The 24,515-nt window shown below is 40.9% G+C and overlaps 1 protein-coding gene across 3 annotated transcripts in view; it reads right to left on the bottom strand.

Annotated features, from left to right (window-relative positions):
- Positions 1–22,061, bottom strand: part of HOPX (HOP homeobox) — a 31,380-nt gene extending 9,319 nt beyond the window's left edge. Inside the window, exon 1 of one of the 3 annotated variants that reach the window (XM_081097201.1) lies at positions 21,463–22,061. The gene's annotated coding sequence lies outside the window, so the exon portion shown is untranslated. Of the gene's footprint in view, positions 1–17,577; positions 17,664–18,640; positions 18,824–21,462 lie in introns of those variants that run through there. The other 2 variants (XM_081097202.1, XM_081097203.1) reach the window with 2 other exon arrangements.
- Positions 22,062–24,515: the final 2,454 nt, after the last annotated feature.

The raw sequence follows: 24,515 nt of genomic DNA, 5'->3' as shown, positions 1-24,515 counted from the left end.
AGTCCTTCACAGAAAGATTAATCAAATGAACAGATGTCTAAACTGGACTCAGATTCAAGGACTGTTATGCATGAACTTTCCCTCTTTTTAAAATTTAATTGCTGTTACGTAATTCCAGGGCGGGCTAGTGCTCCTTGACTTAATCAGGTGCATTTTCTCTTATTACATTTTTGTGGCTTCCTATTACAGGTCTTTGTAAGAGGTTTCATGGGTAGGCCCCGGTTGACTTTGAAGTATTCCCTGGGTTAGCTGGCTGAGGACCATTGGACTGGCTGGCTGCTAAGGAGATTTGTGGGAGGACTGTTTGAAAGCACCTGCTTCTCCAAGGTACATCTAACAGAACTGATTTCTAGACATGAAGTTGGAAGCTCTAACCTCTACTGTGAGCTCTACTTCGCTTCTCCACAAAACTCTGTCATTTCAGCCCTCTTTGGATGACAAGTGCTTGCTGCTGCTTCTTTGTCTCTTCTCTCTTTCTTTTAAAGGAAACTTATAAACCAAATCATTCTAGTGACCTTGGCCTTGCAAAGCTTCTCAACGCTTGCCAGTGAGGAAACTGTTGAAAAGTTTCTCTGAAGGTAGTCTAAACAATTTTAGATGAAAAGAACTAAAAATATTTTAAAGCTTCTTAAACTTTAATTTTAGCACAAGTTCTATTGTTGCTGTGGTTATTAATGTCTTGTGAAATTTTCAAAGAGCAATTTGTCTTGTGGCTGTGTTTTCTTTTGTGGATGGGGGGAGATAATGCATAAACATTTCCAAAGTGGTTAAATGAAAGTTGCTGGCTTTTTCCTAAATCAATTCCAATGCCTGGTTGACAGCTCCACCTTTGTTCCCTACTCCTGTTTATTTATTTTAAAGGTGTTTACCTATATGAACTGGTTTACAGGAAGTGCGACAACTGGTAACTTGTAGAGATGGCCATGGACTCACACTTATCTTCTCCCTCACCCAGCCGTTCTCACCTTTTTGTAAAGCCACTAATATCAAACCAAAAGAAAAAAGATGATCAGTGGCAGATACTCCTCATAAACAGATTCCCATGGTGAGCTGGCCAAAAGCAAAAAAAGCAGATGAATCATTCTTCAGGCCCGTCTCCCAATTTTCTTTAGCTTGGAATTCCCTTTATGTTCACTGTGCACTTCCTGGAAGCAATGGACTCTTGAAGCATTTTGTATTTTCTTAAGTGGGAAAAAAAAAAGATGTGCTGCCATTTTTCCCCAAAAAGTGGTGGTCTTTGGAAGGGGGTAGGGTTTTGCCACTCACCACTTACTACACTACTCTGGATGAGGTAGGAGAGAAATCACCCAAGCTGTGTCTCTCAGAAACTGACAGATAGGAGTGGAATACTGATCTGCCTCCCCACACTAACACAGGTCTGGTTAAAGGAGAGAGAGTTTTATTTTGGGTTTTGATTGGTTAAGGTCTTTCAGCTTAGGGCAGTAGTTCCCATTCTTGCCTGGGCCTCTGAATCACCTGTAGAAAGGTCCAGGCCCACCCCAGATCTCCTGAATCAGAACCACATTTTAAGAATCCAGAATGGGAGAGACATAAGAAGTTTTCCAGCTCCTATAAGATTTTGCAGTTTAATCCTTAAAGTCTACTATAAATGTTTAGAGCTTCTTATATCCTATAGCTGTAAAGATGCATTGAAATATCTTCTAACTCTAACACTGTATCCTCTCAGCAGTTGATGAGATGGTAAGTTGAGGTAGTCTTAAAGGAATAAGGTTTTAAAAATACACATGGAAGGAAAATGTAAACAGCCTGCTATTAATCTTTTGTAAATATGGTCAGGAATAGGGAAATTACCTTTAAAATTATGAATTATCAAAAGACTGTTTTCCATGGTTTCAAAAATTAGAAATAATGTAAAACCCTTTTTAAAATCTTTCAGAAAAAATGTATTCTTGTGTTGAGATCAGAGTTTAAGAAAGCAAGTCATCAAAAGAAAAATTCCTTCCACCCCATCAGACCAATTTCCATAACTGATTTAGAAGCTAAAAATTACAGTGAAAGAGATTTGGCAACCTTGAGTTTGATTGTCCTCCTCTAGTTCCTTAAATGTTCCAGTGAGGGAAATGCTGAAAGTTACGTTTTCATTTATACAGAAAACTTACAGAATAGAACTGAAAACTGAACATTAGACTATGAATATACTGTGTACACATAATGTCATTGCTGTCTCTAGGGAAACAAGATTCCAAACCTTTATGAGAAAACACATTTTTAAATGCTATATTGATTCAAATTTTACATAGTGAAAAAAATAAACTGGAGGAAAATATAACAAAAAGTTAACAGTGGTTATATCTAGATTGTGGGACTTCAGATGACCTAAAATTTTTATTCTTTATATTTTTTTCTGGTTTTTCACATTTATTACTTGGAAATTAGAAATTTTATTTGTTTTTCTTAGGAAAAGGCACCCTTGATCAGATCAATTGTCTGTCTTCTATTTCATCTGAGTTTTGTACCAAATTACATTTTCAGAATAAGCATGAGAGTTGCTTTCCATCAAGTCTACCTAGATGATTAGGGAAATAAGAATTTTCATTTCCCACTCAAATATTATTATATATCTAAGGATATATATATATATATATATATATATATATAATCTACATATAATTTATGAAACATAAATTAAATTATTACCAGGCCTATGGAAGCTACTTGTATTTCCTTCCCAATCCCACCCTCTGGCTTATCTACCTCCAGAAGAAACCAAGGCTCTGACTTTTGTATTAATCATTTTCTTGCTTTTAAAATTAGTTCTTTCACATATGTATGGTTCCCTAAAAGAACACTTTTTTTTAGATTTGTATGTTTTTGAGATGTATAAAAATGGTATCACTACATATATATTTTTTTGTAAATTGCTTTTTTTGTCAACAAGCTTATAAGACCCATCCATATTTCTACATTTAGAGAAGTTAATTCATATTCAGAGCTCTTTTCTTTTTGTGAATTTTTGGGGTTTTCCAGTTGTTGTTGTTGTGATGAACATTTTCATATATGCCTCCTGAGGCACATCTAGGAGGGTTTGTCTAGGATATACACAGGGGGTGGAACTGGTCATAAGGCATGTGGCTATACAGTTTACAACAAATTTTAACTTGACTTCCAAAGTTGTTGAACAAAACTACATTTCTACCAGCAGTGCATAGAATTTCTTTTGTTCCACATCCTCATCAACACTTGTATTGCTAAATTTTTAAATTTTTGCTATTATTTTTTTATTTGTTAATCCTCACCAGAGGATATTTTTTCATTGTTTGTAGATAAAAATGAAAGGGAGGGATGGAGGGAGGAAGGGAGAAGAGAGAGAGAGAGAGAGAGAGAGAGAGAGAGAGAGAGAGAGAGAAACATTTATATGAGAGACATATCAATTGGTTGCCTCCCGCATGCCCTGACTGAGGCAGAAACAAACCTGCAATCCAGGTATGTGCCCTTACCCATCACCCTTTGGTGTGTAGGTCAACGCTTTAACCACTTACCCATACTGGACAGGGTACTATTATTTTTATGTATTCTTTTTATCCATGAATAATATCTAAACCTTCCTGAAGCTATTTATATTTTCACCCTGTTTAACTTCTTAGAGCTAAAAGATTCCAAATGTTTACTGTTTGCTTATAAGAATATTTCCTGTTCCAGCCTAAGAGATTTGAGGTATTTTTAAAGAATTTAGATTTTGTCTCCAGGCTAGCTCATTATTCCCACTGGTGACCAAGAACAATACAAAAGATGTATGGAAAACTAATTACAGCAGACCTTGTCTGTATTATGTTAAAAATGTTACTATTTTCCCATCTACAGAAGTCAGAACTTGATTCCGCACTTTAAAACTGTGTTAATTATATCAATTATTGCCCTCTCCAAAAAAGTGAATATCGAAGTCTCCAAATAAAAACTACAGAGATGAATTTAAAATGATTGAATTAAGGATAAAAGTTGTAGGAATAGACAGGAAGTATAAAAGAGATGGACTATTAGGCTGTGAGTTTAAAATAGGATATAATCATGTAAAATCAAATAATGTACTTAAGTGTTGGAATTGCAATACCACGATCATGGGGTACTAAGCTACAGTTCAACAGCAGATAGATATGAGTTCTTTTCATTTCTCTCGCAATCCTTTCTTAGGAATTAGAATGGAATTAGTCCTGTTTTGTAATCAGGAAAGGTTAACTAACTTGTCTACAGTGTCAGAAGAAGGCTCAGAAGTCTACCTTTTCTTTCGACTACAGCAGTAAAGGCAGTTTGTGATGTCATTAGCATCAAGATCGATTTAGAGTCCAGTGGTTCTCAACCTGTGGGTCGCAACCCCTTTGGCGGTCGAACGACCCTTTCACAGGGGTCGCCTAAGACCATCCTGCATATCAGATATTTACATTACGATTCATAACAGTAGCAACATTACAGTTATGAAGTAGCAATGAAAATAATTTTCTGGTTGGGTCACAACATGAGGAACTGTATTTAAAGGGCCAGAAGGTTGAGAACCACTGATTTAGACCTACAGAATACTGTATATTCTCCTCACACTCTACTGATGTCAGAAATTCTAAGATATCTCTGGATAGAGGATTCTGGGAAACCAAGATGGCGGCATAGGTTAACGCCAGAGATTGCTGCCTCGAACAACCACTTCAAAAAACAACTAAAAGATGGAACGGACATCATCCAGAACCACAGGAAGGCTGGCTGAGTGGAAATTCTACAACTAGAAGGAAAGAGAAAAGCATACCGAGACTCAGAGGAGGCGCGGTGCTGAAGTGAAATACTAAGGTGCGGAGTGCACGAGGAGTGGGCTGGAGGTGGAGGGCACGGTTGTTGTTTTCAATCAGGAGGGAGTTTCAGACTCTGAGCTCCAGATCCAGACGAGTCTCTAGGGACCCAGACTCAAACGGGAGAAGCGGGACTGTCTGGCTTCGGTTGGAACTCGAAGGCAGCTTTCTCTCCAAGGTTTGCAGCGGTTGCTGGGACTCTGAGAGGCAGAGCCTCTGGGGACGGAACTGAGAGCAGCCATAACTGCTCGCTCCGGCCCACCCTGTAGATCCCCGGGGACCCGCCCCGCCCAAGCCCTGTGCAGAGCCATTTGCCAGATAGCCTCAGGCAAACGCTAGATTAGCACCGCCCTGGAGATCCAGCACAGAAGCTCTCCCACTGCAGACACAGTGGACTCTCATAGCCAGTTAGCCTGGAGATCAAATCACCCCAGTATTGCTGACAACAATCAAGGCTTAACTACAACAAGACTGCGCACAAAGACCACTAGGGGGTGCACCAAGAAAGCATAAAAAATGCGGAGACAAAGAAACAGGACAAAACTGTCAATGAAGGATATTGAGCTCAGAACCACACTTTTAAGGTCTCTTAAGAACTGTCTAGAAGCCGCCGATAAATGTAGTGAGATCCTCAAGAAATCTAATGAGACCCTCGATGTTATGATAAAGAACCAACTAGAAATTAAGCATACACGGACTGAAATAACGAATACTATACAGACTCCCAACAGCAGACCAGAGGAGCACAAGAATCAAGGCAAAGATTTGAAATGCGAAGAAGCAAAAAACACCCAACCAGAAAAGCAAAATGAAAAAAGAATCCGAAAATACGAAGATAGTGTAAGGAGCCTCTGGGACAGCTTCAAGCGTACCAACATCAGAATTATAGGGGTGCCAGAAGATGAGAGAGAGCAAGATATTGAAAACCTATTTGAAGAAATAATGACAGAAAACTTCCCCTACCTGGTGAAAGAAATAGACTTACTGGTCCAGGAAGTGCAGAGAACCCCAAACAAAAGGAATCCAAAGAGGACCACACCAAGACACATCATAATTAAAATGCCAAGAGCAAAAGACAAAGAGAGAATCTTAAAAGCAGCAAGAGAAAGAAACTCAGTTACCTACAAGGGAATACCCATACGACTGTCAGCTGATTTCTCAACAGAAACTTTGCAGGCCAGAAGGGAATGGCAAGAAATATTCAAAGTGATGAATAACAAGAACCTACAACCTAGATTACTTTATCCAGCAAAGCTATCATTCAGAATTGAAGGTCAGATAAAGAGCTTCACAGATAAGGAAAAGCTAAAGGAGTTCATCACCACCAAACCAGGATTATATGAAATGCTGAAACGTATCCTTTAAGAAGAGGAAGAAGAAGAAAAAGGTAAAGATACAAATTATGAACAACAAACATGCATCTATCAACAAGTGAATCTAAGAATCAAGTGAATAAATAATCTGATGAACAGAATGAACTGGTGATTATAATAGAATCAGGGACATAGAAAGGGAATGGACTGACTATTCTTGGGGGAGAAAGGGGTGTGGGAGATGTGGGAAGAGACTGGACAAAAATCGTGCACCTATGGATGAAGACAATGGGTGGGGAGTGAGGGCGGAGGGTGGGGCGGGAACTGGGAGGAGGGGAGTTATGGGGGAGAAAAAAGAGGAACAAATGTAATAATCTGAACAATAAAGATTTAATTAAAAAAAAAGAAAAAAAAAGAAATTCTAAGATATCTCTGAATCCCCGATTTGAACCTTTGAGCTCTAATTTCAGTCACTGTCACTTTTAGTGAAGAATTGGGCCGGGGGTGGGGGTGGTCTTTCTTGTGCGGGCCAGTCCTACTGTGGTCTCTCCAGCCTCATTCCCTTTGCTGCGGCTGCAGCCTTTTCACAGACCTCCACACGTTCCCTAGAAAGCCCTAGTGTGTACTTCCCACCAAGGCAACAGGGATGATGGAATCACCCCTTTCAAGCTTTGTTCTGACTCCATTTTTGGAGGTGCAGATACACTGGGGAGATTGGTTCACGTCTGTCCAGTAAGAGCTGAGCTCTTAACTGTTGACCCAGCGTAAACGGTTAAGAGCTCAGGGTAAAAAGCTAAGAGCCACCTGCCAGCTCCCTGACAAGCACCGTGTTCTCCCAGAACATGCTGCACTTGACTCCGTGAGTCAGGAAGACTGAGATGCCAACTCATACTTGAATTCATGCCATTCCAACTGGTCGCCAGGGACCATCTCATCCCATGTACTCTTATTCCCCCAAGTTTTGTCAGGCAAAGAAATCATGAGGTTTGGTTTTCGACGTCGCCTCCCTGCTCTGGGATTGCATTGCTTCGTAGTTAATCCAAGGCTTAAATATAGGAAGTGCTGCCTTCTTTTCTTTGAAGTTCTGCATATCTGATGTGCACGTCTGTATGTGCTCTCTGTTGTGCTAATTCAGCTTACTGCTTTCGAGGCCCTTCTCTTTAAATTCGCTTTCCTCGTGCCTAGAAGCCCCGCCCCGTTTCAGGAAACCCAGCAGAATTAAAAGCAAAATGAAATTTAAGTTAATGGAGTGAAAGTTCATATATAGTTATAGGGGCAGTGCTTCCAAACTGTGAGGTGCCTGCTTACGGAAGATATTGTTCTTAAATATCTTGTGAGCTGGGCATTCAGTAGGGCATCTCTTGGGTGGCAAACTGGTCAGAACAGCTTATAAGTCTCACTCTTTCTGGGTAACAATCCCCTTTTTAAGCTTTTCTGGGCTGGCACAATATTTGAAACCAGAACCTTAAAAAAAATAAAATGCTGTATATATTGCTTCATGAGAATGTTTCCCTGGGTGGAATTTCTGAAGACTAACAAAGTGGGGGTGGGATCATATCGTGAGCATGTTTTCTCATTAGCACTTCGACATTGTGTATTGATTTCAACTTAATTATTGGTATTTTCACTAATTTAATGGTTTATTTGCTCATTCCTCTACTTCACTCCCCAATTCACCCTTTTATCTATTAATGAGGAAACATTAATAAGAAAAAAGTTGAGTAGTGAGAAAGTTAAAAATAAGCAGGAACAAATACACTATGAATTGGTGAGTAGATTTTTCTAGGCTCTCTTGTCCTATGAGAATAATGACCAAATGGAAATTGTTTTGAAATAACTTGTTCATGGGCCTGTCTTCCCCACTAAATTATATTCTATGGTGGATATGTCATCTCTTATACATTTAAATCTCTCCAGCTTTCATTAGAAGTATCTGGCACTTAATAGGTACTCATTAAATGTCTGTTAAACTGAACTTAAATGATGCCATCTGGCATGACTTGATTCAGAACATAAGTTAGGAAGACACTGCTCATGTTTTCAACAACTAGGACTGGCCATGTTCAAAACCAAAACATAACATTGGAGGAGATAACTTTCCAACCTTCTAATATCTCTTGGTCCTCACTGCCCCAAACAGTACAGAGTTGATTCATATTTTTGAACAGCATACATACAGAAACCTCACCCCTATGATAACAATAACAACAAAATATTTATTGAGTGATTACTATGCACCAGGCACAGTCCTAAATGTCTTAAATGCATTAACTCATTTAATCATCAGAGAAACAGGCCCTCTTAATATCTCCATTTTACACATATGGAAACTGATATAGATGAAAATTTATATAACTTTCCCAAGGGGATGTATATAACTTTTCCCCAATACAAATCCAGTGAGCAGCAGAGCAGGGTTTTAAACCCAGCAAGTCTAGCTCCTGCATCCATGCTATTAACCACTACCCTGTATTTCTTCCTTGTATTGAGCAATTATGCAGACAAAGAAGCCTTGATGGGCCATTGTGGAAAGAGGGGCAGTAAAGCAATGTGGAGCCACCTGGGAAGGAGTAATGTGGTGTCCTGTGTCTGCCTGGCTCCCCTGTGGGGTGGGGCTAGTCTGGGAGCAGCGTCTCCTTCCCTGTGGCATGTTTCTCATGGCTGCTGACCAGACACAGCTCTGACCCAGCTAAATGGTCAAGCCAGTGATTTCAGTGAATGTCACCAGCACCACTAGCCTGACTGGCTTTCTTTCCCCACATGCTCGTCTGTAATTGGCACAGACATAATTGAAAGATGACATTATGTTAATAATATAGTATACAAATGAGAAAAAGTTACTGCATCCAACAGAATGGAATAGAAAGCTAGGCTTCAACCAGACCAGACTATTTCTTCTACTTAATCCCTAGGTGTACAGAGTCTGGTTGATTGATTAAGGAGCTTCCTAATACTGTTGCAAAAAGTCTCTCGGTGGCCCAGGCTTTCTATGGCCACTTACAGAAAATAGGAAGATATCATGGCAGCTACTGGAAGGGAGAGTGTCTGTGAATGACTACCAGCGGTGAATCAATAATTAATCCCAGACATAAAATTATTGGCATACACACTGAGTCCTTTTTATTGATAACTCATGTTGTAATCCAAAGTTTTGTGTATGGAAACAAAAGGAAGTGGGGAAAGATAATAATCAAACTTTAGGCTTCTTTTTTGAATGTGCTGTGATAAAGTGGAGTATTAATCCACATCCTTAGAAATAAATAGGCTAATGAAAGAGGGCAATCTCATGTCCATTATCTCCTTATAAAAGATACCCATATTTTAAACAGGTTGCTTTTCCAAAGGTCTACCTCTATGATGATGGTGTGGAATTCAGAAAAAGTTTTATCTGGAAAGAACATTATAAATTGTAGTTAGACTCTGAGGCTAACCCACAAAAAGGAATGTAACTAAAATGGTACATATTTGTTACTGGAGTTGTAGGGATGGGGGGTGTTGAAAATAATCCTGTTCAAATATCCTAGTGAAATTTAATAAGAAATCATTTCATTTTGAAAGCTAATGCTGAAGAAAAAGCAGTTTTAGTTAAAATTTGGCTTAGAGAAAGGAGGTTTTGGTGCAGATATTGAAGAGGTTTTCAGGGAACTTTTGATGATCTTAGAGGATTATAGCACAACTCATGTATTTCAAGTGTCCAGAATAGTCTCTGACACATTGTTGGGTGTCCAGTGAATGCTTATTGAATGCATGTCCATTGAGCTTTATTTTCACTGCAAAAAGTATGACTTTCCTTTATCGTATGAAGACAATAATTAGAGCTGTATTTGTGTCATAGATGAAATAAAGAGGGGGGAAGGGGAAGAAAGGAAATGTTGAAAAGCATGGATGCGAGCAGCAGGTTGTTTAACAGAATCAATGAACAATCAAGAGGAAGCCAGAGATTACTTCGCATGGTCCTCTCCTCCTCATCCTTCTACCCAAGGGACAAGGAGGAAGAGATTTTATGTGTCACATTCCCCGAGCCAGCCACCAAGCAGCGCTGCCAGACAAGAACAGTTTAGTTGCTGGCCAGAGCTCTTTGTAGGTGGGAAGAGTAAGAGAGAAGCAGAAATAAAAGTTTTTTGAATATACAGTATTAGTTACAGAGGGAATGTTTGTATATCTTTAATGGGCAAATTGTATGTAGAAGATACATTTTATTTTATTCTTAAATATGTTTTTATTGATTTTTTAGAGCGAGAGGAAGGGAAAGAGAGATAGAAACATCGATGAGAGAGAAATATCATTGATTGGATGCCGCCTACATGTCCCCTTCTGGGGAATCGAGCCTGCAACTCAGGCATGTGCCCTGACCTGGAATCAAACCCAGATGCCTTGATTCTTGGGTCGATGCTCAACCACTGAGCTATGCTGGTAGGGCTATAGAGGATACATTTTAAATTCCCATACTAAATGAAAATATTACACTGGTGTGGAGTAGTAGAAAAGCACTAGGCAAGGAGTCAGACCTGGATTTCAATTTTAACTCTCCTGCTTAATAGTCACAGGACCATGGGTGAGGTTTATAAGCTTATGTGAAATGTAGCTCTCTTCTCTGTAAAATGTGGCCGAGAACTTCCTTCCTTGTCTATTTACTGCACTTGTGGTCCAGTGAGATTGTGCTCATGAAACAGCTTAGGAAACTAAAGTGACATAGCCATTTCCAGAATGTTACATTATTTCTTCATTCAGAAAAGTGAAGATGGGGGGATAAGGACACATATGCAATACCTTAATCAATAAAGAAAAAAAAAGAAATAAAGAAAAGTGAAGATATTGGGCCAGATGATTTCTGAGATCATTTCTCCTCTAAAATGCTAATGATCAGAATGGCCTGCATTTTAACTTATCATGTTATTCCTCATCAACAGTTTACTGATGTCATTGGCCTGAGAAATGGGAGGACATGGGTCCAATCTAAGCCATGTCCCTGATTTGCCAAACACTCTGTGCCGACTTTCTATTTCAAAGGACAACTAAAGAGCCCATGAAACATTTTCAACCAACATGCTTTTTAATGTTCAGTCTATCTGTTAAATTAACATGAACAGATAATTTGCCATCCAATGTGAAACATTTAAATTTGAAAGAGGTGCTATGAATAATTACACCAAGATACCAGGCACACATCTCAAGTGTCCTAGGCAAACCTGGACATCCGGTCCCCTTATCATAGGTAAAATGTTAAATTTGTCACTCAGGTGTAGAAAGATAAAAATGTTCCTGTTGCATTTAGGCATCTGTTATGCTGTTACGGATTAGTAAGATGCAGGTCTGTTAGGATCTTAGAGAATAAAACCACAGGAACAGGTTCTTTTTTACTCTTAAGAAAGCCTATTGTTGCAACTCTGTGTGGTTAAAAGTAAGGAGGATACAGGATGGCTTCCAATTTCCTGACCTTTCGTTTTTATTGCAGTTTGAATACGCAGGGTAGAAATTTGTCTGGTAGGATGAATAATGCTTGGGCCTCTGCCTGCTTTGGGTATTGTTAGTATGGTTGTGCTGATGCTTAATAAGTGCGAATATCCATTACATCTCAAACACAGTCCCATCCTATGATCAAATGGAAACAAAGGAACAAAAATGGCTTGTACTAGAGATTTCCATGGAGCACACCCGTGTGCGTAGGGCTTTTCAAACCAGATAATACAGAAGAGGTGAGACTTGTGAAGTAAACTGAATGATTAGATCTCCTCTTTGAAAGTGTCTGATGCCCTAACACAACAACAAGTTTGACAGAAAGATTTTTTTTTTTCCCTATGGAGGGGGCAGAGATCTCAGTATTTTCTAAAGAAAACCATTAAACAGAAAAAGAAATGTGCACTACTAAGCTTTGAAGCAAATAACAAAAAGATCAACTTTTAAAGCAGTTTGTGAAGAGAAAAAAATGGCACAAATAAGTCAAAAGGACAAGTAATTAATATTCCCTCTATGTTTTAAAGTGTGTTATTAATTTTTGGTCACCCATTCAGCTTCCTAATTATACTTTATTTAGGAGGGCATTAATTAGATGAACTAGATTCATAGACTATAGGTGAGGATGATATATGTGTTTGTGGCATAGAAGAGAAGGGGTGCTCAAAAACTTAAATACTGATGATAGAAATCATCCTGGTATTTTAAAAATCTAATACAGAATTGTCATAATGCTCTGCAGCCATTCAGTCACTTTAGAAAGTTAAAACATAGCATTTCTTTGTGAAAATGTACTCATTCCCAGTGCCTGTGAAAAGGGCTGTTCGTTTGTAAGTTCATTTGCTTTTCTCATGTATGCTGGGCTCTACAATATGGTTGCCCAGGCCCTAATTGCTTAGTCAGGAACAGCAGTTAGAGACCTTCGTAGTATTGCATGTGCATGACCAGTAGATGTTTAGGCTGCCCTTTCATAGGTCATTGTGACCTGCCTGATGCAAGCAGGCATCATTTCCTCAGGTTGTCTGTACACATTGTGAAATGTACAAAACAGACTCTGAGAAAAATGGAATTATCTCTTTGCACAAATATACTTGAATCAATTATTATTTTTTATGGTCCAATGACCATGCTTATTTTATTACTATAATTAGGCAACGGATAAAATGATACACACCTGGTGCTTTGTAGAACCTCAGATTATGCCAAAGTCCAACCATACATGCTGTTTGTTACCATGTGGCTCAGTGATATGGGCCTTACTGAGTTGTTATTATGACTAATGAGACAAACAGAGGCGGTGCAGCTCTAGCCTACTCATTAATATCACAAAATCATTGAAAAGGACGGATATGCCAGAAAGCCCAGCTCAGGGGATAACTCTGAACCTACAGTACATTGTTTCCCTGAGGATCAAACATAATGTTGCCAAAGGAGGCTGGATGGAGCCTTAGAAAACCTTCATTCTCCTTCCAGCAACATCACTTTGACCTCAAAGTGACTTTGGACAACTTACTTAATTACTTTGAACCTTCATTTCTTCATCTACAAGTGAAGCTATAATCCTTCCCCCACGTGTCTCACAGGGTTGCTGTAGAGTTCAGTGAGATGGGATATGTTATGAATAGCATTTTAAATTATAAACACTATATAAGTACAAAGTACCCTTATTAAGGTTCTAATCCAGCTTTCCCAGTGACTCAGGACATAATATTGGGCAACCGAATGACATCAGGTTTTGTAGTCATTAAATTAGGGAAACATTTTAGAACCTTCACTCAACCTTATAACTAGTAAGGTTGGAGCACCCTGGCAAGGACCAATATGGAGCGCCCGGCTGGTGTGGCTCAGTGGTTGAGCATCAACTGTGCACCAAGAGGTCACTGGTTCGATTCCTGGTCAGGGCACATGCCTGGGTTGTGGGCTCGATCCCTAACAAGAGGCATGCAGAGGGGCATTGATGTTTCTCTCACATCAATACTTCTATCTCTCTTTCCCTCTCCTTTCCTCTCTCTCTAAAATCAATAAAAACACATTTAAAAGAAAAAAAAAGATCAATATGGAGAAATAAAATGCTTCTAAAACTAACTCAAGTTTAAGAAAATAACACTGATCTCAGAAAATTATTTCAGTCACTATTAAAGTCCTAAAAAACCCAGAGAAACTTCTAAATGTTTTAAATACTAGACTAGGACTTGTGATGTCATGTGTCTCCATTTCTCAAGGACAACTCAATATTTCATATTGCTTAAAGAAAATACAGGCCATCTAGCCCACTCCTTCCCTTCCCCTGTCTGCCACCAACCAGATCTAAAGGGTGCTTGAGTATACGTATGAGGCTGTTCATTATGGAATTATTTATGGGAATTGGAGGCAGCAGAAATGTCCAACACTAGAGGATTACATAAGCAAAGAGTCTATATAAATAGCAGATTATTAAAAAGAAGTTAGACATAATTCTTTAGAAATATTAGAAATATAATCAACCATGTAGATAGATCTTAAAAATATGGTGTTGAGGGGAGAGGGTGGCGGGGGAGAGGTCAATGGGGGAAAAAGGAGACTCGTGTAATACTTTAAACAATAAAGAATTAAAAAGAAATATGGTGTTGAATTTAAAGAGAGAGCAAAAGGGATAGAAGAGTGCCAAAGAAATAGATTGAGATGTAAAACTTAAAAATGGTCTTGTGCCTAAAGACAGAAAAAGAAAAAAACTTCATAAATTAAAAAATTGTTCGTCTGCCTCATCTTTTGGAACTTGACTATATAATTCTTTCCAATGTATTTTTTGCATGATGTGGGATACTTCATGGCTCACTCAATACCCTTCATGCTGCAGCTTACACCATTGCTGGACTTTTTTTTCCCCCTTCAAAGGGCAAGGTGAATAGCTTGCCATTGACCTTCATAACTACCCTACATACTTTTCCACACCATCATCAAATAGCTTTCTAGCTTTATCTTCTCCAAGTGAAATGACATCAGGTCCTCTTGCTGTTCCTTACAGATTTGATTTTATTATTATTTAGTCGTCTAGGAGTCTTGTTGAGCCAGTTCCAAGGAGTCTCCACCCTTTCAAGTTGTGGAATGTGAATCAAGTACAATGCTCTTACTTTCTTCGCTCCTGCTTCATAAACCCCAGTTCTAGCCATCTCCAAACAGTGCTATGCCACTCCCCAGGCAGTGTGTGAAGAATACATAATAAAGTGTAAATACTCCCAGGTATAGGTTACTGAATTAAAGTTTATTTCTAAAACAGATTTCAGCCCTAGCTGGTTTGGCTCAGTGGATAGAGCATTTGCCTATGGACTGAAGGGTCCCAGGTTCAATTCCCATCAAGGGCACATGCCCAGGTTGCAGGCTCAATCTGCAGTAGGGGGCGTACAGGAGAAAGCCAATCAATCGTTCCCTTGCATCATTGATGTTTCTAGCTCTCTCTCCCTCACCCTTCCTCTGTGAAATATATAATATATATATTTTAAAAACAACAAACAGATTTCACTCCTAGGTATTGGTAGACCAGAAATTTGGAAAGGAGTGAGGAAATATAAGAGCTGAAGAAGATTGTTTATGTAAATTTCCTTATGGAGAAACCACACAGGAAGGAAATGAAAATATATCAACAAAGACTAACTATCTAAGCATATCTGTCACGTCCTTAAGAATTCCAGGAAACTTCAATCATAATCTGTCTAGGTAGAATGACTGGCATTAGTTCCTGCCCAGTATGCACTAAGAGATTAGAAGTGGTAGATGTCTGCCTTAGGTTGTTTTTATTTTTAAAATGTTATTGCTTGGCTGGCGTGTCTCAGTGGTTGAGGTTCAACCTATGAACCCGGAGGTCATGGTTTGATTCTGGGTCAGGGCACATGCCTGGATTGCGGGCTCGATCCCCAGTGTGGGGAGTGCAAGAGGTAGCTGATCAATGATTCTCTCTCATCATTGATGTTTCTCTCTCTCTCTCTCCCTCTCCCTTTCTCTCTGAAATCAATAAAAAATATATATATTAAAAAATTATTATTTTGCCAAGACCGGTTTGGCTCAGTGGATAGAGCGTCGGCCTGCGGACTGAGGGGTCCCGGGTTCGATTCCGGTCAAGGGCATGTACCTGGGTTGCGGGCATATCCCCAGTGGGGGATGTGCAGGAGGCAGCTGGTCGATGTTTCTCTCTCATCGATGTTTCTGGCTCTCTCTATCTCTCTCCCTTCCTCTCTGTAAAAAATCAATAAAATATATTTTAAAAAAAATTATTATTTTAATTGATTTTGAGAGAGAGAGAAACATAGATGTGAGAGAGATATAGCAATCGCTTGCCTTCACAGGTGCCTGAACTGGGGATCAAGCCCACCACCTTCCAATGCATGGGACGACACTCTAACCAACTGAGCCACACTGGCCAGGGCAGCTTTGTTTTTATCATAAAAGAATAAGGCAGTTCCGAAAGATCTGGCAGGGTTTTAATGTTTGGTCAATATTTTATCAAAAGTACTAGAAGCAAATTACAAGAAATGATTTGAGGATGGGTAAAAATTAACTTCTCTAGTTCTAAAAGAGCTTTTATTGCTATCCAAACATGGCCACAAGCTAACACCAATCACTAGGCTTTTTAGAACGTGAAACAAATAAAGTAACTTGGCCTTGTGATGGACAATTCCCCCAGCATGTATACGGAACTTATTTTTGGCAGGACAATATAGGTACACCAGTTTCTGTCTGGGCCGTCCAGATACAAAGCTTTCAATAAGGAAACTGAGTCATGGTGGGAGTGAATGACTTGGCAGAGAGGCCAGAATGAGGCATGGGCAGGCCTGGGTCCAGACTCAGCTCAGCCACCAACAAATCCCAACATTTAGAGCAACTCACGTTACTGTCTTATGCATTGCCTTCATAGGAGACCACAGAGCTCATTGCTCAGGCCATGCATTTTTGAGAATAAAAGCAGGTGGTATTAATCCACTGGACAACTGATCTTTTGGGTTCCCTCCTGCTTTATTTGTTTATGGGTTTTTTTCCCCCCCATTGATACCCTCACCCCATACACGACCTTCCCAGGCCTTTACCACTCTATCGTCTGTATCCATGGGTTATGCATCCATTACAGCTGCAAATAAAACCCAGGTTCCTGATCACCAGCCCCACACTCTGCTCCCCAAGACAGGCTATCTTCTGCCAGGACTTATCTACACTGGAGTTCTGTGGAAGGGTGTGTTCAACATAAGGATCCACGAAGGCACTTTCCCAGCAAATAAGGACAGGCTGACCTGTACCTGCTTGCTCCTGTACTCACACACCCCAAACCCACGTGTGTTCAGAATCAATAGCGCTGGAATAACAAATCCACACCAGGGTCATTGAAGGCAGAGGCGGCCAAGGCAGCAAGGGCCAGGAAGAGAACAGTCCTCCCCACCCCCACCCCTGATCTCAGTGTATCAGGAGAATCCCTTTTACTTGCAGCCTCAGGGCTATTCTGCACCAGCCCACCCAAGGCCAGCAGGCAGGATGGGTGTGATCCAGGGGCTGCCTCAGGATCCGCAGGTGTTGGTTTTTAAATGGGCAGGTTAGTATTTTATAAATCACTCTGGGCCACAGCCCACTCATCTGCTAACAATTTCATCTTTGCACAACCCCATCCACCAACCCCATTCACTTGGTGCTTTAAAAGTTTAAGGAAGCCATCAACATTTTCTAAAAATGTATCCAGGTTAGGTTATGACGCGGCCTTAAAAAAAAAAAGTCTATGTAAATTAAGCCATTCCACACTAAGAGAATTTGGCAGAAATTCTGTCACAGTTATACAAACCTGTTTTATCACCTGTGCAAACCCATCACTCACTTTTTAAATAAAAACATTTTTAAGTGAAACTTTGAATGGCAAAAAGAGGAAACATTTGGCTTCCAAACAGCAGCATGAAACAGATTTGGCCACCACCCCGACGCCAGCAGCCTAATCCTTTCCCCCAGAGCTGGAGTCCCCCCATCTCCCCGTGTCCCTGTCTCCTGGGGCTCAGGGTGGTGCTTACCTTCCCCGCCCCTCCTCGCTGCTGCTCTCACCAGTAAAGACGGTGCCCTCTGGCTGCCCAGCTGCCCTGGGCTCCCAGACGCCTGAGACTCTGCTTCAGCTCCCAGGGAGGTTAATTACACACCTGGCCACGCCCCTCCCAGAGGCAGGAGGTGCCAGGGGCAGCCGCCACTTGCCAACAGGAGCTGCAGCAGTCTCAGCTCTCCAATGAAAGAAAGGGCTGTCAAGGGCCCACAGTCACAGGAACTTAGGGGACCCCTTGCCCCAGACTGTAAGAAGGGGGTTCCTTGTCACTAAGTCAGAAAAACTGCTCTGCCAGGGGCAGCCTTCTGTTCCAAAAGAGAAACCAGGTAATATTTTATAAAGCCCGTGAGAAGAATTTCTTGACATTTTAGTAACCTTAAGGTGGCTCTCCATTTTCCCCCAGAAAGATAAATTAAATGCAGCCACTTCCGATGAGGATGAATGCATTTAACAAAAAATAAACCAATTCAGAAAAAGAAATCTCTCAGGGCCCACAGTCTGTAGGGAATTCCTTATGGGATGTGATTTGAAGAATTCTACTGAAAACCCCCAATCTTGGTATATTTTCCCCCAGCAAGTTGCTTGGAATTCTGACTAGTAGAGATTATGAGTTTTGCCTGAAACTTTGATTTTCCTGATTGTCCCAAACGGTAATTACATTTATGTAACATTTTGGAAAACTCTCAGATGCGCTATCTTGCTGGAACCTACTTAATATACCGGGGAGAGACATAACTCATTAAGCAATCTTATCTATTAACATTATAACTTTAATTAGTTTTCCAAAATGAGTAAGTAAAGCTTTGAGGATATTACACCCTGGAAATCGGGCACGTTTGGATTGGCGGAGGGACGGGAAACCATGAACAACATGGCCAGATGTCCTAGGCCGTGGGCACCCCTGCCCCCACACAGGTGCTGAGGTGAGGGACAGACAAGAACAGAAGCCACAAGAACAAACTTCACCCACTCACGCTTCTGCCCGGTGTTGAGATCTGGAAATCACTTTGAAAAGACCCTGTAGTGCCAAAAAGACTCACCCAATGCTGAGAACTCAGGCCAGTTCCTGAGAGAGCAAGGTGGCTGTCCGCCAGAGCCGAGCGCCTGGTGCGTCAGCCATGATTCTTTACAGTAATTACAATCCTCTGACTTACACTAGGTATTATGTAGGGAACAAAAGGAAGCTTTAGTTTTGAAACATCCCTCCTCACCATCCCTTCTCATGCGCTAGCACAATCCTTAAATAATGCACCTCTGAGGCTCTGAGTAATTCCTCCTGCTGACCGCCCCAGAGCATATCTGGGTTTCAAGAATGTGCTTGAACATTCTGAACACCCTATCCTAGCTAGAGCTGGTAGTGTGGTTTTGAGGACCCAGAAGCGATGGCCTTAGGGGTCCTTCTTCCTCTGAGGTCCTGTTGCTGTCCTCCCTGGGTCCTGGGGTGTGTGGTCCAGTGGGTAGGGACCCCTCCTCTCTCTGGGCCTCACTATCCTCACCTGTGAAGTGAGGGGTTTGGGTTTTACATCAGAATCACTTGGAGAGTTTCAAAAAAAACAATGTCAGGCTACACACCCAGGGGTTCTGATTTAATTGGTTGGGGTGGGACCCAGTCCCAGGTTCAAAACTGAATTAAACGATCCCTGGGACCTTCCAAGTTGTACAAAAATCCACAGTTCTGCCTCTGTGGATTTATTTATTGAATTAATATTTTCCAGGCATACTCATTTTTTTATTTTCAGTATGTTGCATAGGATGATTTTTAGAGCTGCTTTTAATGATTAAAAAAAGACCTATTGCCTGGCTGGCATTGCTCAGTGGTTGAGCGGCAACCTATGAATCAGGAGGTCATGGTTAGATTCCGGTCAAGGGAACATGCCCAGGTTTCGGGACTCGATCCCCAGTCGGGGGGCTTGCCAGAGGCAGCCAGTCAATGATTCTCTCTCATCATTGATGTTTCTAGCTCGCTCTCCCTCTCCCTTCCTCTGAAGTCAATAAAAATATATTTAAAAATAAATAAATAAATAAAAATTGTTTATTTTAAAAAAGATCTATTGCTCAAGTATTGTTTGTTGGGGTGTGATTGGCATATAATGCTGCAGTGTCTACAGTGTACAATCTGATAAATTTTCACTGATAAGAAATGGTTATCACAGTCACAATATGAACACACCCACCATCCCCACATTTCCCTGTGCCCTTGGTAATCCTCCCAGCCCTCTTCCTCCTGCCCTCCTTCCCCAGGTAACCACTGATCTGTTTTCTGTTACTATCAATTAGTTTGCATTTTCTATCAATGAAGTCACACAGTGTGTGCTGTTTTTTGCCCGGCCTCTCATCATTTTGTTTTTGCTGTTTAGATATCAAGCTCTTTGAGAACAGGAGCTACCTTTCATTTGTTTCCTCTTCTTCCTGGCTCCCAACTTATCTTTGCTCAGAGAAGCCCCCCTAATCATAATTTGCTTGATTGAAATCAGACCTTTATGATCTTCTAACTGAGCTTCAGTTTGGTGGCTAAGAAGTGCCTGCCAGTGGGTTAAGGGTCTTAAATCAGCAGCTTCAGCTCAGTTAAAAAAAAAAAAAAGCAAAAATAAATAAATAAAATAAAAGCCTTGGTTTCAACTATGGAATTTAGGGCTTGGACTTCCAGCGGTCCAGAAAATGAACATCATGGTGTGTACTGGGGACAAGGGGGTGGGGGGACTACCTTCAAAAGGCTCTTGGCTTTCACCAGATTCTTAATCTTAGTCACAGGTTCTTGATCCAAGCGAGGAACTATGGAATTAATGTCATCCTTATTGTATTCCTATATGCATTTTGTGACTATGATGTCTAATTATAAATCCTCTGCCATCCGCTCCCCCTCCCTCCCTTCTCTCCTCCCCCATACCTTTATTTTGTTTTCTGCCTGCTCTGGTTATCCTAACCCTTCTTAACTAAATACACTACAGACCTTGTCGAGGGAAGTGCTACTTCATGGAAACTTTTTGCATTCCTCTTCTCTTTAAGACCGTCTCACCTAAGCTCTGTGGTATGCTGTGCCCTTTTTCCCACAATAATTCTTGTTCCACTTTACTTAACAGTTTACCTGGGTACCATTGTGCTCAAATATCAAAAACCTACATTTTCTCAAAACCCCAGAGCATGGGGTTCCTTTTCACCTTAAACAAGGTCAATATTTTCATTTTCATAACCGATAAGTATTATGAGAACCAGAAGTAACAAGAAATAGCACTGCAAATTTACAGTCGAGCCACCTCTACTCAAACCAGAGATACCTCCCCTTCCCCACTGCATTGAACACAAAAATATTTTAAAATGATATTATGTCTAATTTTATTTTTTTTACAAATGTAAAAACTTTATTGGTATACATATTTCTTAAATTTTAATACAAAATCTGATCTTAGTTCTAGAAAAAAATATCCAAGCACTTTCCACAGCCGTGATTCGCTTTACAACGTTATGTCTAATTTTAAACTGAGCCGTGGCACAGCAGTATTGGCTTTAAACGATAAACTCATGTGTAACTGAGCACAGTCATACAAGCGCTGGTTTCAAAGTGCCTTGCGGAGATAGGAGAGAGTGAGAAAAACATCTCACCTACTGGCCAGAAGGCCAACATAGACAGCCCCTCGCTCCGAATCCACCTCAACTCCATGCAGTTTTATAAGGATCTGATGTCGTACATCCCTCAGCATTCTCCGGCTCCCTGCTTGGGACCAGCTCTTAGCTTTCATTCTCCCTTACACCTCCACCTTTCCCAACAGTTACCATAGCAAATATGGTAACTGGAGCATTTCCGTGGCTTCTACACAAAGTTCATTCCTCCTACATTAAAGGCAGATCTTTGAAAGTTACTTACGTGGAAGTGGCGAAGGCTGGGTTTGGAAGCTGAGTTCTCCGATGCTGGCCTGCTTAAATAGCTGAGCTGCCTGACACAGGCGGTTGACAGCACGTTATTTACGCCTGTGAGTTCACTCTCAAGCAAGGACCTGAAAAGCCTGCAGCGTGGGCAGGAAGAAAACAACTACGAGTATGCCGAGGTTACATCGCTCTGGTTATTCAGGTTTGATATTCAGGCGGTGACTTCTGAGAGTCTCATGGAACGTTCTCAGCACTACTGATTTCTTGTTCCTGATCTACTTCTTAGCCAAGCGAGATCCTGCACCGAGATTGGATGAGAGAGATGCAGCCAAGAGAAGGAAGACACACAGGACCCTGGAGCCTTGAGCCAAGTTTCTTATTTTGAATGGGCTTCCAGTTAGATGTTTTCTCATTTCAAAGCATAGGCTTGGTGAGGCTGATTTCACAGTTCTGGGGGCTGGGTGCCAAGCTAAGAGCCTGGATAATTGCCCAATCAATGAAAAGTTATTTTGTTTTCAGGCACAGAATGTACAAATAAAGAACAGTTATAAGGGAGGTTCAGCCTAGGATGACACAATATTAGGTCCCTTTGAAAACGATTGTCACTGCTTTCCCCCAGCGTCTATACTTTCCTCCTCATTTCCCCTCCCCTTCCTTTGTTAATGAAATTCCTATCTGAGAGTTGAGAGCGCAAATAAAAAGCCAGTGTGTGAGCAAGCCTGTGGGAAGATGCTCTCCAGGGGTGAGAGGGTGCTCAGTGGTTCGTGTGACCATCAGTGGAAATGTTTCTAAGGGTGAGGGTATGTGTGTGGGTGTGGGGACCCGATTAGTCAATGTTTATCTCTAGTTTCTAGCTAAATATGGCAGTTAATAGTCAATTGCAGAATACTAAACGCATTAAGCCGGTATGATTTCAAGAGGATGAAGGAAGGGAGACGGGGCTTGGTGAGGTCATTTACGGGAGTATCTGTGTGTGTTTGCACAGACACGGGCTGGTAAGTGCCATCCAGATATGCACGTCCTGTATTTTTCACTTCACTGGAGAAAGAAAAAGCCCGCTTGATTCTCTTGGGAACAGCAGCTGTCTGTAAAAGAAGAGCAGCAATCATTCAGAATATTTCTTTCCTTCTTGGAAAAAGGGATAATGGTAATAAAACATGTGTGGGAGAAAAGTAGAGACAGGAGGCCTAACCTACTCCATCCCTGGTTACCAGAGGAATTCTTTTGTTTCCTGCCTAATTCATTGCCTAACTTTTGACTGTTCTATGGCCAAATTTGAATTCTTGCCTCCCAGATTTCCTGAATGCAGGGTCTTGTTCATCCTTTGACACCCACAGTGCCTGGCACAAATTACTATGACAATGAAAATGAGGATGAGGATGAGGGTGACCATTATCACCCTGATCGTCATCTAGAATCTTGAGAAACTGACCATATGCCAGGTTCCATGTAAAACACTTTGCAGTGGGTTTCTTGTGTATTTAATCCTCACAACTCTAGGAGTTAGTGTTTTATTATCATCATTTTAGGGCTGAGGAAACTGATTCTCAGAATTTTTTTTTTTTGATTGTCAGAAATTTTAAATCACTTCCTCAAGGTCACAGCAAGTGGTAGAGGTAGAATTTGAAACCACACCTATCTGCTTCTACAGTCTGGGTTTTCACTCAGGACTGATTTGAACAAACACCAAGAAAGTTGCCTACGAATATGTTCACCTACCCTTATTTCTTCGCTTGTTATCACCTATCTTCCAGAATGTGACATCCATGGTCTCAATGACCTTGCCTGCCTTGTCCACTCTGGTGACCCCAGCACCCTGCACAGTGTATGACACATCGTAGGTGCTCAATAAATATGTGCTATTTGCCCATTTTCTAAATCCTTTGAAGGCTATGTAACCCCAGACAGAGGGCCTGGCATTATCAGAGTCTCATCTTGGTTCAGACACATTTCTTTCGCTCTTGTATGGTGTGTTTGCTTCAAGCTGTTTCTCTTTATCCAGCGTATTATGGAGATGAAACTAAAGGTGGCAAAAACCATAGAGCAGCTTTACATCACTTAAGAATTCTGAGATTTCTAGGTAAGATGGCAGTGTAGGTAAACACGGTACTCACTTCCTCCCACACCACATCAAAATTACAATTAAACTACAAAACAGCCATCATTCAGAACCACCTGAAATCTGGCTGAAGGAAAGTCCTACCGCTAGTGAATTAAGGAAGAAGCCACCTCAAGACTGGTAGGAAAGTAACATCAGAGGAATGGCAGCATAAAGGTGCATCTTTTCCTCTCCCCCTGACATTTCAACAAGTTAACCATCTATGATTCAACAAAGAAATTCCTGCTCAACACAGATGCATGCCTGAGAGACCCACATATGGAAACATCTAAAAGTGGGCATGGGGGAATAAACAGGGAGATGAGAAGGGAGGACGGCCCACAGACACAGCCCTGCAGCTGGCAGCTCGCGACTCGTAGAGAACATTTTATGAACGTAATCTCAAAGGCAAGGGAAGTAAAGGCAAAAATAAATGAATGGGACTATATCAAACTAAAAAGCTTCTGCACAGCAAAAGAAAATGGCAACAAAACAAAGAGGCAGCCAACCAGATGGGAGATTATATTTCAGATAGTAGCTCCAACAAGGGTTTAATTTCGCAAATATATAAAGAACTCATAAAACTCAACAACAAAAAAACAACCCAATCAAAAAGTGGGCAGAGGACCTGAAAATACACCTCTCCCAAGAAGACATATGAACTGCCAATAGATATATGAAAAGATGTTTAACCTCACTGGCAATTAAGGAAATATAAATAAAAACTACAACGAGATACCACCTCACACCTGTTAGAGTGGCCATTATCAATAAAACAATCAATAACAAGTGTTGGAGAGGTTGTGGGGAAAAGGGAACCCTCATTCACTGCTGGTGGGAATGCAGACTGGTATAACCATTATGGAAAGCGGTCCGGCAATTCCTCAAAAAGTTAAGAATAGTCCAGCCAACATGCTCAGTGGTTGAGTGTCAACTATGAACCAGAAGGTCAC

Source organism: Myotis nattereri (assembly GCF_964212035.1).
Source record: "Myotis nattereri genome assembly, chromosome: 1".
NCBI lineage: Eukaryota > Metazoa > Chordata > Mammalia > Chiroptera > Vespertilionidae > Myotis > Myotis nattereri.
Note: the sequence above shows the minus strand (reverse complement) of the source record. Positions and strands in the feature narration are given on the sequence as shown.